General features: G+C 38.2%; 1 pseudogene; it reads right to left on the bottom strand.

Moving 5' to 3' along the window:
- Positions 1–3260: 3260 nt before the first annotated feature.
- LOC137947616 (21 kDa protein-like) lies at positions 3261–3902 on the bottom strand (annotated as a pseudogene).
- Positions 3903–18331: the final 14429 nt, after the last annotated feature.

The raw sequence follows: 18331 nt of genomic DNA, 5'->3' as shown, positions 1-18331 counted from the left end.
CATTGATGAGAAAATCATTTCTCTCGGGTGCCTAATTCAACTCATTTTTTCTGCTCTGATATCATATTGAATTAATGAGAAAGAGAAATAATTAATTAACTTTATCAGTAACCGAGTAAAATAAAACAATTAAGATCAAATTACAATTAAACGACCCATATTTCAACTACACCCAAAGTCAAATACTTAAAGATAAGTCCTAGAGTAATTAAATAAATAAACAAGAATAGAAGACTAACATAACTAAAAAACCTTTTAACTGAGAATTTTATGTGAGGATTCCTTCATAAGACTCTTGTATGATTCTATCATATGAATTGTTGTTTTATGAGACTTCTTACTATGAGAATCATGTAAGAATCTTCTATGCATGTTCTTCAACTTTTTCTCTTATGAGCAAGAAATAGTATTCATGTAGAATGAGAAAAATCATCAACTATCACAAATACAAAGTGTTTTCCACCTAGACTACCTACTCCAATGTCCCCACACAAATCTATATAAAGAATTTGTAGAGGCATTGTGGTGGAAATTAATTTTTGGGGCTTGAATGTAAGAATACACATGTTTCCTTTTTTTTTTTTTAGCTTCAAATATCAAAGAATAATCTGAAAAGTACTTTAAATACATCCATTCAACCCAAACTCAACTTTGAATCCTTTGTCACATAATTGACTTATACTCCAAAGATTGTAGTTGAGTTATTCAACATAAAGAACATCATGTATAGTAGACTGAGGGAACATCCGTAGAGTCTTTGTATCTTTGATATAATGTTCCTCACTTGTAAACTTGATTGCTTCTCCACTCTTGAAGTCTAGGTGGATGAATAGATTCTTACTTTCGGTCATGTCCTTTAGAAATTTTAGGACCATTAGACACCTCCTTGTCTTTTGACTTCTTTTACTGATTGTTTGAGCCTCATTTGGGTCACCACAAATGTCAAACACTTTTATAGTGGCAGGTCTTATAAAATAATCATTTAACTTTCCAAAACTATCATTTTCATCATAACTTAAACTTGTTTTGTTTTAGGCAACTTTTTTTTGTTGGACAAAGTATCCTTTAAGACAATTTCTTTTATTTTCTAGTGAGACACACATGGCCTTCAAAGCCTCATGTTCATCTAAGCTTACATAAGCATTGTGTACATTAAGACATTCATCTCTCTTAGCACATTCATTGCGAAGCTTGACCAAGGTCTCATGCTCTTCACTTACGTTTAGTTTGGAAATAGCCTTAATGTGAATTGTATTTAAATTTTTTTTTTCCAATTTTTTAGGTTGAGGATCTTGGTAAACCTCTTGTTTTTTTAGAGAAGATATTCATATTTTTCAATCAAATTTTTACATCAAATTCATCATTCTTAAGTTCAGAGCACACTTCGTCTTCAAAAACCATGAGGGTTATTCTTACAACATCTTCTATAGCCTCTTTTTTCATTTTCTGAACAAGAAAGACTGCATCCCATGTTCAGCTCTCAAGGCCTTCTTCTTGGGTCTTTTGGCTTATTTATTTTTTATTGGGAAATCAACAATAAAATGATCTTTGCTTCCACATCTAAAGCATTTGTTGTTGTCCTTTTGACTTGTTTGCCATCCTTTCATTTGCTACTCTTTTTTTCTTTCAACATAGAATTCTTTTTTTTTTTTTAACTTTCTAACAAAAATAGCAATAATATCATCATCCAAATAAGTTTCACAATAAAAATCATCATCATTTACTAACAATGCATTACTGATTTTCTTTTGATTGTTATCTTCTTTACCAAATCCTTTAAGTCTCATCTCAAATGTGAGAAGATTTCTCAGTAGCTCATCAATAGGTACAACATCTATTGCTCTAATTTCATTTATGGTTGTAAGCTTGAGAAAACTTCTCAAAATTTTATCAACCTTTTGTTTGTCTGAGAAGGTTGTGTTTAAAAAAAGTAATTTGCTCAAAATTCCATTAAATCTTTCACTAATACTTTCAATGATTGTTCTAGTTTCATCCTAAAGTTTTCATATTTATTGGTAAGAATATTTATCTATGCTTTTTTTACTTAGATGGTACCCTCATGGGTTACCTCAAGTTTGTCCCAACCTCCTTAGCACTAGTTGCACCAATGACCTTATAGTGCTCCATAGAACTTAAAAGAATACAAAAACAAGTTTACAGGCTATGATTCAAAAACACTCTTCTTTTCTCATCATTATTGTATTCCCTTCATTTCTTTGTTACTTACCAATTTCGTGGGAATGTAGGGTTCTTGAGTGGTGATTTCCCACCAATCTGACTCGTATCCCAGGAGAAAGTGTTTTATTTTATACTTCCTATGGGAATAGTTAGTTCCATCAAAGAAGAGAGGTTTTGTTACTGACACACCAGTAACAAAAGCTTGAGAGGTTTTTCTAGCCATTTCTAAACTACTCTATTTGAGTACTTACTCAAATACTAGTTTCCCATATAAAGTATGTTTTTCAACTTTGAAAAAACTAATCGTTAGAGTGGATAAGATTGATTTTAGCATTTTACTAAAACAAGTGAAAAAATATTCCAAAAATTCACAAACTAATCAATAAATCTATTTTTGTTGTTAAACATGTTGGTAGGTCACTTACAAAATTTGGAGATCCATTACCCTTTGACATTACCTCTGACATTCTAAAAAGTTGAATTTATGCAACAAGGGTTCAAATCCAGTGCCAAGGATTCGAGTCTATTCCTTCCAATGGTCTAATTTTGTAGTTGAATCCATCCTTGAGTTCGATATTGTAGTCTTCAGCAAGGTTTGAATCCATTTTTAATTCCAAAAGTTACCATTTCTCGGGTTCATATTCTTGTTGTTGAATTCCTTCAGTTGGGTTCGTGTCCATCCATCGATTTGATTCCTACAATATGCGTTCTTCATACATCGTTTTAATCCTCCTACACTGGTAGTTGTGCACCACGATAGCTATTGGAGCTAGCCTCAAGAATCAATATAGAAGCACCCTGTCTCAAGTTCCTTAGTATTGTTTCTCTTAACCACCGTTGAGTAGCATCTAATACTTACATGACATTGTGATTCCCAGCCGGTTCTGCAACATAGAATCATACATATCACAAGGTTATTTACTAGCGCATGTACTAGCATTGGGTAATTACTCCATTCCAATCGAAAGAGAATAAGAGTAATAATTTCTAACAATCGGTACAGTACATACACAAGGCTATCATCTTTGTTTCTAGCTACTAGCAGACTGAAAATGAAAACATCCATTAATTCTCACAGTTGCTTAATCTAAGAGGAGCCTCGATTAAGGAGCAGAAGCTGCAAGGCCATTGACGAGTGCGAGAGCATTACTAGTGAGCTGCACCACATTAACAACCATTCCCCTGACAGCCGTTCTCACTTTTCCTGTCATGCCTTCGAAGCCGTCCATGCAGGTGTTCTCGTCGGTGAGAGCCGCGCTGACCCACGTTTGGATATCGTTTAACTTGAGGTCGAAATTGGGGCCGGAGAGGTGACCCATCTCCCCAGTCGACCTCCGGATCTCGTCTACGGAGTCGGACAAGTTCGCGAGGCAGTCGGTCACGGCGGCCTTCTCTCTGGACTTCATCTTCAGGCCCTGCACCGACATTTTCAACAGGGCATCGGATGTGGAGCGAACGCCGAAAAGGGTCACTGACAATGCGGCGAGGGCCATCTGCCGGGGACTCGTCTGGATGGTGCTGGCGTACGCGGAGAGGGAATTGAAGCAGACTCGAGGGTAAGTGGTGATTCCGCAGGAGGTCCTGATAAACTCCGTGCTGGTGCTACTTTTCTCCAGGGGATGGGTTCTGGCGGCAGAGCAGGTTGTAAGGCCAGAGGAGAGAATCAGGTAAGCAACAACGAGGTGAAGGGAGAAAGGTAGAAAGCCAATAACAAATTGATCCATTTCTTCTTTCAGTGATCTCAAGCAAAATCTGCGGAGATAGGAGAAGGCTGGCTGATTAATGTCCGGGAAGAGAGAGAGTTTGTGTTCTTATAAGCAAATGGAGCAGTGTGAAGAGGCCCAATCACGTAGCCACTGGCCACTGGTCACTGCAACATTATCTTCCCAATTTGTCAACTGTTATTTTGTAGGCATTATCACATCGAGGTGGGGAGGAGAGGGGGTGCACATGAGCTGCAATGAGCGTGACCGTTCCTGTCGACTAACCCCTTTAAATCTCCCTCATCCCTTTAAATATTGAAATATGAGTAACCCGTTCAGAAGATCTGTTTTTTTTTACTTGGTTTTCTTATTTTTGTAACCCGAATTAGACAAAATTTTGTTTCAAACACAAAACTCTCCTATTTTTCTCATTTTTATTCACATTTTATTCATTTTTTATGAACACTCACAACATTTCCTTTTCTCATTTTATCTCTCTAATTTTGATTTCTTTGAAGGATTTTCTTAGAGAAAATTTCTATAAGTCATAGGACAAATCTATGGTTTTTCTTTCAACTTGCTATTTTTGAGACTTCAAAAGTTCACTTTCTTCTTGGAGCTTCAATGTTCTTGCACAAATATTGTTATACTCATTACTCAACTCCACATAGATTCAGAAGTAGACACCAAACTCCTCACGTTTAAAAGTGAGCATGTTATTTCCCTTTTGACTTCATTTAATCTTAATGAACTATCAATTCTTATGGATTCAATTTGTTTTTTCTATCTTAGTGAACTATACACTTAAGTTCTTTGTTATCTTTTGCTTTTCTTTTGAGGGCAGCCCTAGATTCATCTAATAAGTATACCAATTTGCTCAAGTTTGGTTTTTGATGATCATTCTCACTGTCACATTCATCATCTTCATATGAGATGATATCACCAATTAAATATAGGTGCCTAAATGACCACTTAGAGTGAGAAGAGTAACACTAAGTAATGTTCATATATATTTAGTAATGTTCATATCATTCCAAAACCACAGTTTTTTGGATCAATTTGACATTTACTTTTTTAGATGGGAGATGGGGTCCCTCACTAATAGATTCCCAAATGTCTAGATATTTATTTGAATAAAAACCCTTATTTTGTACTTTCACAATCTCTAATGTCTCCCATCAAACAGAGAAAGGGCAAATGGGTCATAACCATCTAAAAATGTGGTGCTATCTGTAAGGTCCGGTGAGCATCAAACCTAGAAGGTAAGAGAGGGTGTCAATAGGTTTGTTAAATTCATTGCTAATTTTGAACTTCTTTTGATTCTTTTGTTCTATCCTTTTAAATGTATCTATAATCTTGTATAGTTTGATTGTGCAATGTAATTGTTAGAATCAAGATTCAAGCACAAATAATAGTTTAACTAACAAACCCACTATAAACACGTACCAATTTATAATGGTTCAGAATTCTCTCTACGGATTGTTACTTAACACCATAGGTGTTTGTACCTTTGAGTTAGTTCACTATATTAAGATTGTGAAATGACACTTACAACACATTCCTTCTAAGACCAATTACAATGATACCTTCCTTGAGACTTATGCCACTCAAGATTGACCACAATCACCAATTAATAGAGCTCACTCTCACATATGAATACAATAGCTACTAGGTTACAGTCCTTCAAAGGAATTTTCTAGCAGCTAACTAGGCAATCCCAGAGATTTGCAATAGCTCACTAGGCACGCTAGCCTAGACCCACCAAAGGGATTTTCAACTTTGCTTACCTTCACAAGGGCTTATGATTGAAAAATAACAAATGACGCTTAACAACCTTTCTCTTGGCCACATAGGCTCTCTCAATCAAATTAAGTTGAGGATGTTCTTACCTTGCCAAAACTTGACTCAGTAATATGAGGATTGTTTGCTTATAATTTAACCCAAATATAAAAGCCTCTAGTATAGGCAAATGCCACAATTTAAGTACAAATAATAAGTGTACCCAATCCTATATGCTTACTTATGTGACAACAACTCAAATAGTATTTCATATCTTAATTTTAAGAGACAAACTCAAAATGGACCTGGATTGGCTTTTTCAAATAAATAAAAAACACGCTAAATAGTAGCTCAATCAGTTAAATGAATTCAATTTTAAATTCTACCCCCAAATCTTATTATCTACACAAAAACCTCTTCAAAGTCAAATGGTAGAGTGAATAAATGATTTTAAAAGACATGAATAGTTTCTCTAGCACAAGATATGCTAGATGTGTTAGGATTTTATAATAAAGGATCTGATACACTTTGTTCAATGAGAGAAGCTCCCAAATTTTTCTTCCTTTTGACTATTGCTAGAGATAGAAATGTTAGACCCATGGTAAAATCATACTGGTCTCTATTATTTTGATGGTAATAAAATAGGTAGCTTGTAACTGTGCTACTAATATTGATATCAGTGTATTTTAGACCAAAGACTTCTAGCACAAATATTATGAGGTCTATAGCAAAATCTCAAGACAAGAAAATGATCAATCAAGTCGCTAAGTCAAGACCCAAAGAAAAAATATATTGAACATTTTTACTGGTAAGAAGAACTTATACAAAGAAGAAGATAGAAGATAGAAAAATTGAAGACTAGAATCAAAGTCAAATAGAAAATCTAAAGAACTCTAGCTATGTAAATAACTTTGATTCTTAAGTAGATTAATATTATAGACCTTTAGAGGTTGAAGTATTTCAAAACCATGTTTTAATTGAATGCATATAAATATTTTATAATAATTTAAAATAGCCTTGTTAAACGCCTAGCCAATACTACCCAAAAGACCGGCCTGTTAGGAGCGGAAGTCATAGGTACTTAACTCAGGACCATAACATCACACCCCGCCCGCCCGAGCCGACGACCACGGCGGCATTAACACAGCAACGCGACAGGGGTCACACCAAGGGCCTGCGGTCCACTTACACACGCGGCCGCGGGGACTCGAACTCGGGACATAGCGCCTGCTTTGATACCAAATGTCAAACACCTAGCCAATACTACCCAAAAGACCAGCCTGTTAGGAGCGAAAGTCATAGGTACTTAACCCAGGACCATAACAAGCCTATGTCAAGCTTAAATGTCAATATAGTACACTGGCATATTGCATGATCAATCAACCTACATGGGCTTAATCGATCATCTAGAACGCAGTTTGACATAACCTATAAAGCATGATCAATCATCGGCTAAAGTAGGATCAATCATACAAATGCTACCAAGAAAATGCTATAAAGTATGATCGATCATCCCCTATTGCATGATTGAATATATAAAACCCTGCATAAACAATGCTCTAAAGTATGATCAATCACTCGAATTGGGTTGATAGATCAATGAATGTTTTGAAAGATAAAACTTATAGATTGCTGCACTAATTGATCAATAGCCTTTAAGGAATACAAAAAAATATATAGTCGTTATACATTGTTGATGAATGATACCTTTTTGTTGATCTATCAACATTTTTTTTTTGGAAATTGCAACTTTTTGTACCTTGTAAAAAAATGGCTAGGTGACCTGGGAAACTTATAAATAGGCCTTCAAACTCATAGAGGACCAAGAGTTGAAATTATAATCACATATCAAACCTCTAGAAATATATTTCTTGTCTTCATATTCTGATTTTACCCTTTTGACGAGAAAAAATCCGTATTTGCCATTTGCATTCAAAGTTCCATCAAGATCCTATATAATTTAGTTCATGTACTTAAAGATATGGAGTCTTAGATCTTACTAGAAGAAGGGATATCTCTCCCAAAGAAAGTTTTAAGTTTATGTTTATTTTTATTTAATTTTCTTTGTTAGAAGTTCTCAAGTACCTAAAAGCTAGAACAATTGACATTCTAAAGATTGAAATCTTGAGAGGGAATGCCAACTAGAGCTAGAATCTAGTTTCTATTGAATCTCTTGGGGAGAGATTAATTTGTATAATTAGGATATTACATTTGGCTTAAATAGAGCTTGAAATTTATTTTTAATCTTTAGCTAATAGAGCATATCAGTGGAATTTTTTCGAGCAAGGGTTCTCAGGCAGTGACTACCATTAGGGGAACATCGAGAGCAAAAAATCATTCTTATTGTGGCATGTTTTTTTAATTACTTGTCTCATACTTTATTTAGAATATCAATTCACCCCTCTATGGAGAAACCACCTAGGCCAACAACAAGTTCTTATAATTGTGCGTAACAACTTATGGGCCTTGAAGAACATTGTGGCTACATACTTTCATAGTTTGGTGCAAGTTTTTGGAGACTTAAAAATTCTAGGGCTTGAACATTTTGCCAAATTGAATTTCCCTGCATGTAATTAACTACTTTGATGGTGGTCTACTTCTTTTCAACTTTCAGCCCAATTATGCTAGTGGTTATGGTCTACTCCCTTTTGCTTCTGTTGCTTTATGTGATCGCTTACTTTTAAAAGTGGTTGACTCTTTTTAGGTTTTCAAAGTGCATATTATCAACTTCTTTGCTTGTGGTAGACTCATTTTCTTTTTTGTCTTTTCATGAAGTCAACTCCTTCACAAGTAGTCAACTTTTTTGTAATTTTAACTTTCTTGTAATTTGTAGTCAACTTCTTTGAGCTTTGATACTTCAAGATTTCAAATCCCCAACTAAAGTGGTTGACTCCTTACTATGTGGTCAAAAAGAAAATTGATGATATTTTAGATCGCTCTTTAAAGAGAAATAACCATGTTGTACGAGTAAAATCATCAATGAAGGTAATAAAGTACTTAACTGGGGAATAATCGAGAAGCTCAAGGGTCCCCATACATTAGTATCAATCAACGAAAAGGGAGAAACACCTTTAAGAATATGAACACCCACCTACATCCCATAATTTTTTGTGCTTGGGAAGTGAAGTAAGCTCCCATGTATGATTTTTATATATGGTTGTCATTTCGTTCTCCATGACAACTCTCCACTTGAATGATTGAGTGCCTCTTGATATGATTGAGGAATTTGTACAGAGGAAAGGATTGCAAGAAAGGAGAAACCACTACAAGACAATGGATGAGATGAGATACAATTTGAAAGTGGGTGAGAATTATAAATAGGTTGAGTGTAAGATCTCGTACCCTTACAAAGAGTTATGGGTTTATCATCAAAAGAAAGACCAAACATAACTAGAGGGAATGTAGGGTTACTAACTTCAGTAGGATTTGTAGATTGCACAAGATGGTGATTACCCCGTGGTGCAGAAGTCTCAAAGGTAGATTTTTTTGGTAGCTTATTTGATTCTTCTTGTAAGGGATCTTTCAATTGCACCATAGATTTAAGCACACATGTAGAAGAAGGAAAACCCAGAGGACAACTTTGACATAGTAGAATGATTGATTTTCAATAAATGTAGCTTCAGCCAACAATTTTTTTTTTCAAATTTAGGTCGTAGCACACACATATCCTTTATAAGTTTTAGAATATCCCAAAGATATACATTTTAGAGCACGAAAAGCATTTTTGTTCTTCTTGGGGACATGTTATGAACAAAGCATATGTAGTCAAACATTTTGAGAGGAAGTGGAAAAACTTTATTTATTAGAGAAAAGTGTTGAGTATGGAGATTTATTATGAAGGACAGTGAAAGAAATATGACTAATAAGGAAACAAGGAATGAGAACAACATAAGGCTCATAGACTTGTCACATTAAAATGTAATAAGGCACAACCAACTTCAAGTAACTATCTATTCTTTCTTTCTGCAATACCATTTTGTTGTGGTAAATAAAAACATGATGCTTGATGAGTAAAACCATTTTTATTATAAAAGTATTGAAAATTAGAAAACTTATATTCTTTTGCATTATCAGAACAAAGTATTTTGAGTTTAGAGCTGAATTAAGTTGAAAGTATAGCATAACATACTAAAAATTGTTAATAATTTTGATCTATATTTCATAAAAAATATCCATGTAACTCATGTGCAATCATTTATATATATGATAAAGTTTTTTAAATATGTAATATTGGAGACTTGCACTGGGCCCCAAATATCAAAGTGCACCAAAGAGAAAGAGGTTTTACTAACACATCCAAAATGAAAAGTAAAAGAATTTTTGTGTTGTTTACTCAAATGACGAACTTCACAGGGTAAATTACAAAACTTTTTTATGAAGGAACTTGTTAGGTTCCCGGATCATAGAACGAGTCACGCGTCGAAAGGGAGGAATCGCCCTGCTTCTTTGGTACCGATTCTGGTCGCCGAGACCTCTCCGGTCGACCTATGTTGTCGATTGGGGGCTGACGAGAGTTGAAAATGGTTTACGGGATGTCAAAAATGGGTTACGGAGGGATTGCATCGAGAAAGGTTGCCGGAATGAGGGTTTAGGCTCATCGACGGGAGCCTACACCGTGGGTTCCAGGGGAACGCCGACCCTAGTTCGATGGGGAGAACTCAAATCCCGAATTTCCTTCTTGATTTTTCATTCCAATCATAAGCTCTTAAGCTCAAACAGAAAACAGAGTTTTTTATAATATTGCCATTAAGGCTTCTTTCTTTACATTCATCAAATAATAAAAATACCTATACGCATAACTCCTTTTTAAGTCCTACTCCTGAGTCAACTCACCGCGACGCCTCTGGATTACTCGTTTCGCTATCGAGCCCACAACATCACTCCCCTCCTTGAGAACGAGTTTGTTCTCAAGCTCGAAGGTATGTATGCTAACCGAAATGGAAAGATGTTATCCCACGAAGCCTGAGCTCCCCGCATGCTGTAGGTCTCACTTGCAATGAGTAATTTAAATTTTAATGTTGTTGGCAGTGCATGGAATCCTTGTCCATCTGGATGAAGATCCATTGGGTTGTCCCTCATTTGGTGACGCTGCCTAGAATTGGCAGTGGGGTTGAGCTGTGCAAGTGGCAGATTGAGCAGCAACTTGGAGTGGTACGATGGTGTTGGAATATATGATGTAATTAGGGTGGCACTCATGTAATTAGTTTACGTTTCCTGTCTCTTCTTCACTCTTATTAGGGTGAAGGGTATATTTATAATATTGGTAGTTTTGATATATATAAATATACCTTATGGGGGAGGGTTTGGATCAAGTCCATAACCTCCGGTTTTCTCCCAATGGTGTCTCTCTTATTTTTCTCCATGACCTAAATCATGGAGTCTTGAAAATCAACATGGTATCAGTGCATTGATTTTCATGACTCACGTCTATGGTTTTAAGGATTGGAAAAAAACCAATCATTTTTTTTATTTCATATTTCTGTTTTGTTTTTCGTCATTAATGTAAGTCCCTTTTCTGTTGCTGAGTTTATCATATTTCTGGCGAGTTATTGCTGTTGGTGGCGAGTTCTTAATTTTACTGATTCCGTTGTCGGGATAATCTTTCTGTTACTAGTTCCATTGGTAACAGACTGTTACGGGCACAGATCATTTGGCACTGCCACGGAAGAAAGTGCACTGAGATCGGGATCTTATTTATGTTTCGGACTCTGTTTATCGTTGTTCTTCCGCTGACGGGAGTTTATCATCGATCAGAAAGTTTCCAAAGTTTTTATTTCGTTGCTGTTTTTCCGGGATATCACTGCTAGCACTGTTGCCTGCGGAAGTTTCGTCGTCATTCTGCACTGTTTTAAGATTTTCTTATCTGAGTCCCGCTCTTTTCGAAAGCAAGTGGGGAAGAAGGTCGGCTCTCTGATGTTAATCTGGTTAACAGAAGATTTTGGAAACTCCTCTCATTGCCATCTCTATAGTTCTGCTGCGGCCGGCATTTCCATAATGAGTTACAAATCCGAAGATCGTGATTGCCATCTCTATTTTTCTGCTGCCGCCGGCATTTCCATACTGAGTTACAAATCCGAAGATCGTGATGGCCTTTCCTGGATTTTCGCTGCTCGTCGCTCTCTGGTTTGGCGCCGTGGGGAAGAAACACAGTTACCTAATTAATATTTCTTCCTAAGTTTGGAAGCACCGATTAAATCCGGGCCAAGCCTGTTCTGGCCAACCCGGACCGTGACGAGTTAATCCAGGTCAACCCAGACCGTATCATCATCTCTCCCGACGCTGCCGCCCGTCGCCGTCGAAAACCACAGCCACCGTCGACGCTCTCTTCGCCGTCGCCACCGTTCGCCTTGACGGCCACAACATCGACCGTCCCCAGCCAGTCGGCGCCGCAGTACAGAACCCCCTTATCTGAGCAGGGGCTCCGCCTCTGCTGATTTCGCTCCCGTGTTCGGCCAGGAGGTTGAGCAGGGGCTCTGTTTCCATTTGCGCAAAATAATCTCACGGATTTGCAAGAATCTCGGTCCTGTTGCCGTTGTCGGAGAAGACGACCCCAGACTCCGCCGAGTCATCTTGCCGCGACGCTGACTCTCTGCAATCACCGGCACCGCAGGGAGGAAGACGAAGACGTCTATCTGCCGATGATTTATTTCACGTGCTATTGATTTTCCTTTCCGGAAATATTTCCCTCAACTGGCGTCGCGACGATCTTTCCCTCTGGTTTGGTGTCGTCCCACTTTACCGAAGGAATCAAATTTCTAAGTTAGCGAACGGAGATGTCCATCTAGATGCTGTCGAGCAGCACCAATTTACAGAGCCGCACCATTTTACCGAGCCGCACCAGATTTTGCTAGGTTAACTCGAGCCAACTCGGTCAAGGTCAACCCGACTTGACCCACTTGTTCTATTGCCTCAGTTATATGGGTCCGGGTCGTGACTTTCATATACCTTTCTTCCGTGACTCGGCTATATTAGTTTGATATTTATCTCGGCCCAATTCAGTTCTTTTGCTCCGGCTGGATTATTATTTTGGACTATTACCTGGATTTGGTGCAACTTCCATATTTACTAATGGATTCTTTGCAAACTATTTCATATGTCCTTATTACTCTTTAAGAACTTCTATTATTTATCGGTTATCTGATACTATACAATTGCACATATAGTGCATGTTATCTAGGCATTGGCCTATTTCCATTGCTGCTATTATGTCTCTTTGATTGAGACATTATTTTTGAAGAAGAACTCCTCGGTTGCTTGCCTTGGGTTCATTATTTGCTGATTGTCATTGGCATTGGTTCGTTTGATGCAAAATTTGAATTTCTTAGAACCGAGCCACGCCAAATTTTGCTGGGTTAACTCGAGCCAACTCGGTCAAGGTCAACCCGACTTGACCCACTTGTTCTATTGCCTCGGTTATATGGGTCCGAGTAGCAAGTCTCATATATCTTTCTTCCGCGACTCGTCTATATTAGTTTGATATTTATCTCGGCGCATTTCGGTTCTTTTTCTCCGGCTGGATTATTATTTTGAATTATTACCTAGATTTGGTGCAACTTTCTTATTTACTAATGGATTCGTTGCAGACTATTTCATATGTCTTTATTACTCTTTAAGGACTTCTATTATTTACAGGTTATCCGATATTATACAACTGTACATATGGTGCATGTTATCTAGGCATCGGTTGATTTCCGTTGCTGCTATTATGTCTCTTTAATTGAGACATTATTTTTGAAGAAGAACTCCTCGGTTGCTTGCCTTGGGTTCATTATTTGTTAACTGTTGTTGGCATTGGTTCGTTTGATGCAAAATTTGAATTTCTTAGAAAAATAAATCACATAGTGGCCCTAACATTGTATATTCCTCTTTACCCATTACCCATTACCTTTTGGCAGCTTTCATCCTTTATTTGACTCTCACTTACCCTTATTGGCCAACCCTCTTTAAAACATTGTTTTGGTTGTCCCTTTTATTCATATGGGTGTTTAAGTCCATTGAGACTTCTCATTGGTACCCGTGGGTCTTTTTATTGCCCTCTTGTCAATGACAGGCATTACCCACTTTTGTGATTATTGTCACTATATTCGTTCGAAATCCTTCGAGTTTGGTTTCAACTTATGTGTCATCACTCATTTTTTACCTTTTGAGAGTTCGTGTCCAGTTTTGTACTTATCCTTGGGACACCATGATGGAGGAGATTATTATTACATTTAAGTTATTTTCTTCAAGCTGAGATCACTATCATTACCTCCCAGCTTGAGGGGGGCGTTGGAATATATGATGTAATTAGGGTGACACTCATGTAATTAGTTTACGTTTCTTGTCTCTTTTTCACTCTTTTTATGGTGAAGGGTATATTTGTAATATTGGTAGTTTTGATATCTATAAATATATCTTATGGGGGAGGGTTTGGATCAAGTCCATAACCTCCCAGTTTTCTCCCAATGTTGTCTTTTTTATTTTTCTCCATAACCTAAATCATAGAATCCTGAAAATCAACATATGGCACCAACCGTGCACCGGACCAAGCTCGAGTGTCACATTGTGCTGGGAGCCCTGGATAGGCACTGTGAAGATGGTTGTGGGACCTTAAAGAAATGCATCCGTTACTTGCAACTGTCATGCTGAGTTCTCTGCCTTGCACGTATAGCTTAAGGGAACTGACCAATCCATTGTCTGAGCGTGAGGGGAAATCCAATTTGACAAGGTGTCCTTTGTAGGGGAAATCCAATTTGACAAGAAGGCTTGCTGTTGTCATGCAGTAGATTGTCCCGTGTGGAAGATGCAAACAATTGATACAGGAAGCTCTGGGGCATGCTCTTGAGAAGGTTGTGGCCGTTGGCATTTTTACCAAGAAAGAGAGCAATTGGGACAAGTCGACCCCTTTGATAGAACCCTTTGATTTTCAGGAAAGATCCTCCCTCAACCGGAGTGGCTAATGTCACAACATCTGAATCTTCCATAACAGCGTTCCGGTTTAGTACTTCAGACAATGAAGAAATCTGAAGGACTTCTTGTTGCATAATGTGTAAGAAGCACACTGTACTCCGTAATCCTTGAACGATATAAACGAATCCCACAGCAAGCATGTGGTCTGTCCGCTGTCGGTCTACCCATGTCTCATCGCGTTGCTTTGCAGCAACCAGTGCTACTACAGCTGGACTCCTGGCAGTAAGGCCATTCTGGGTGAGAGCGTCAATTGGCATTGCAACAGCCAGTATAAGCCTGCCCCATTTTTTTGAGCGTAAGACGTTAGAAGTACCTGCATTTCAAATGGCACGATGGCCACCCAGAATCGTACACTGGTCTGAATCCTGCTGAGGATATCCCCTTCTATATTGTAGGCGACAGCAAAGCCAACTGCGATTTGAACTCTGCAGAACCCATGTGTTCGTTGGATTCACTCTTGTTCTAGTCCCCATTGTCAAAAGGTGTATGCCAGTGGTGTTCATTTTCCTGTCTCTTTGGGCACACGGCATTGTTGTCATCAATAACTACAATAGACCGAGGAAGATCAGCAGCCGACCGGAGAGCCTTCCTAACCCCTCTTGTGGCATCACTTAGAGGTCTCTGAAAAGTATCGGTATCAGCCTCCCAGAAAATTTCTAAGGCAGGAGGCAGCATATGCTGTTGTAAAGTGAGCTGCTTGCCTGCCAACTCAAAGCACATGGTCAAAGCAGTGAAATCCCACAAAATTGGCCCCAACGTTTGCAGCCACTTAACTCCAAAAACCATATTGCATCCGACTAGAGGAATAATAAGAAATTCTGCATTAAACTGATGACCGGCAATAGAAAACCAAACGACCTTGCTGACCCCATAACCTGGAAGTGTGTCTCTATTAGCCACTGACACCGAAGCTACTGGGCGAGGTTGTACATGAAGTTGTAACTACTGGGCAGTATGGAAGCTTAGAAAATTATGGATACTCCCGGAGTCAACCAGACTTAAGAGAGGTTGCTAGTTGACTAGAGCACAAAGTTGCATGGTATTGGGGTTTTGGAGGCCAGTAATGGCGTGGATAGAAATTTCAGGTTCTGGCTATGCCTCTACCTGTTCTGCATGTATGGGCTCGTCCTCCTCATGATCTTTCAATTCTATCCAAAATAACTTCGGACATTGATGACTAAATATATATTTTTCATCACAATTATAACACAACCCTCTAGATCTTCGGTCTTCCATTTCTGCTCTTGACAATTTTTTGATAAATGTTGCTGGAGGCTGACTAGTCTTGGTTGTTGTGGAAGTAGTTGCAAGGGCACTAGAGCGCCATGTGCTGCTAGTAGTAGACCTGTTATTCTGCCAAGGCTGACGATTTTGAATTTTTTGTTTGGCCTCTAGAGTGCGGGCCAAGTTCATTGCTTGGGTTAAATTAGAGGGAGCGAGGAGCTCAACCTCTAACTGGAGGGACTCTGATAGTCTAGCAATAAATAAGCCCACCTGTTGATCCACCTGAACTATTTTACTAGCTCTGGCTATTTTTTCTTGAAATGTCTGCTAGTATTGTTCTACGGTGCTGGTTTGACGGAGCAAGGTTAGGTACCCTAATGGATTGGTCTGAGCAGGCGGTCCAAACCGAATTGTGCATAAATCTTTAAATTCTGCCCAGTCTTTGTCCGGATTTTTCATTTCTAGTTGGTGGCCCCATAGTTGCACTTCATCGAGCATGTGGAAGGCGGCCAACCCTACTTTGTCATTTTCAGTTGTTCTTTGATGAGAAAATTTTTTATCGCACCTATATAACCAAATTAAGGGGTCATCGGATCCCTTAAACAGTGAAAAATTCAACTTTGTGTACCTCGGGATGGTCCCACCACCAGAACCCGAGCTCATGCCATTTACGGTATGCTCTGTTCGACCCACAAAGTGGTCGCCTTGCATAGCCGCAGGGCTCCTCCTCCCTTCACGAGTAGGGTTTCTTAGCCCCATCAATTCATCCAATAGAACTGACAAGCTTTGGATTTGCAAGGTTACCTGCTGAAAATTTTGCGAAATTCAGTTGTCCATCCACTCAGCCAGACGCCCTTCAATCTCTTCCCGGTCCGCTGCCCTTTCTGCTCAAACCAGTTCTCTGATGTTAGCCATCAATTCGGCATTGTTGGACAACATCTCTCCCATCCTGACCTGCTCTGATACCAAGATGTTAGGTTCCCGGATCATAGAACGAGTCATGCATCGAAGGGAGGAATCGCCCTGCTTCTCTAGTACCGATTCTGGTCGCCGAGACCTCTCCAGTCGACCTTTGTTGTCAATTAGGAGTTGACGAGGGTCGAAAATGGGTTACGAAGGGATTGCACCGAGAAAGGTTGCCGAAATGAGGGTTTAGGCTCGTCGACGGGAGCCTACACCGTGGGTTCTAGGTGAACGCCGACCCTGGTTCGATGGGGAGAACTCAGATCCCGAATTTCCTTCTTGATTTTTCATTCCAATCGTGAGCTCTTAAGCTCAAACCGAAAACAGAGTTTTTTACAAAATTGCCATTAAGGATTCCTTCATTACATTCATCAAATAATAAAAATACCTATACGCATAACTCTTTTTTATGTCGTGCTCCTGAGTCAATTCACCGTGTCACCTCTGGATTACTCGTTCCGCTATCGAACCCACAACAAAAGTACAAATTGTGAAGAAGACTAAGTGGAGTGGTCTAATCTATTGTGCCATTAGAAAGTATGTTGTTTTGATTTTGTTGTAATTACTAGGCTATCCAAAAAGTAGAAGCCTCCTTGGTCATGGTCCCTACTAATCACTTGTTGGGTCTTAAAATTCTGAAAGATACAATGAGTAGGAAAAAAAGTTACATTTTAATCAAAAAATTTAGTCAATTGACTAACAGACGAAAGATTCAATGAAAATTTGGGTACGAAGAGAACCTTAGAAATTTGGTGTAGGACAGGAGGAACTAATGCGTTTTACCTTAGTTTGGTAGTCCATCAGCTATTGACACAAACTTATTACTGGAACAATGTGACAAAGATTATAGAAGGCAAATTTTCCTAGTCAAGTACTTAAGAACCCCTAAGTAAATAATCCAAGGAGAAGTGGCATGAGAAAGAAAGAAAATATACCTGTAGTAGATGTAGCAACAATGGTAGAAGTGGCACTAGTGGAATTTAAAATAGGTAAATCATTATTTATGAGAAAGATTAAGTTAAGAAGGCAAGTTTTATTTATTTTTATTTGGTATCTATAAGAAAATCAAGTAAGGGAATACCACAAATCTTGAGCGACCGATCCGGCAGAACCACTCAAAATATAAAGAAGTGTCGTTAATTTCTTTTCGAAGTACCATTTGTATAAATATGAACCCCCTTCCTTACATGATTTCTTCTTCATCTAGATAAATATTTAAATAAATTAACTTTTGAATTGGGCAAAGTCAAACTAGGAAAGGCGATACATCGGTTGGATTTTTTTATTTTTTTTTGTTTTATATATATTTATTTTACCTTTTTTTTAAATCATGAACAAATCTAAAGTTCATATAGAATTTAAAGTATAGAAAAATCGTTCTCTTAAGTTGTGAACGTCTCAATGGTATGAAATAAATGTAATCAAGATCATCCATTCATGTGAGTTTACAATACACTTAGGCTCAGCAAATTCCACATTACTAAAATAGCTCTGATTCCATCTCATGCTGAGACGCAATGTAGAAAACCCTAAGA

Source organism: Aristolochia californica, unplaced genomic scaffold, assembly GCF_029961685.1.
Source record: "Aristolochia californica isolate CCGP_79_NKW_82.1479 unplaced genomic scaffold, dmAriCali1.0.hap1 SCAF_13, whole genome shotgun sequence".
Taxonomy (NCBI): domain Eukaryota; kingdom Viridiplantae; phylum Streptophyta; class Magnoliopsida; order Piperales; family Aristolochiaceae; genus Aristolochia; species Aristolochia californica.
The sequence above is the reverse complement of the archived record's forward strand: the minus strand, read 5'-3'. Positions and strand labels throughout refer to the sequence as shown.